Raw genomic sequence first — 223 nt, forward strand, 5'->3', positions numbered from 1 at the left:
CTTTTCTCTCAAGACCTAAATGTTTGTGTATTCTGTGAATATAATAAGCATGACTGGTCTTTCTTTATTTTTGTTTATTTATTTTTTCCTCTCAGTATTATATCTCAGATAGCTCAAGCAGGAACACACCGTGTACTCAACCCAAGATTTTTTTCTTCTTCTTTATTGCTGTCAATAGAATTCCATTTTAGTTTTGGCTCACAGTTATAGCTTCCTCTTTGCC

The 223-nt window shown here is 33.2% G+C and overlaps 1 protein-coding gene across 1 annotated transcript in view; it reads left to right on the top strand.

Moving 5' to 3' along the window:
• The window catches only part of LOC119594204 (sex determination protein fruitless-like), a gene marked incomplete in the record, with an annotated part of 27626 nt that overhangs the window by 13639 nt on the left and 13764 nt on the right, over positions 1–223 (top strand).

This window comes from Penaeus monodon, chromosome 33 (genome assembly GCF_015228065.2).
Source record: "Penaeus monodon isolate SGIC_2016 chromosome 33, NSTDA_Pmon_1, whole genome shotgun sequence".
In the NCBI taxonomy this organism is placed as follows: domain Eukaryota; kingdom Metazoa; phylum Arthropoda; class Malacostraca; order Decapoda; family Penaeidae; genus Penaeus; species Penaeus monodon.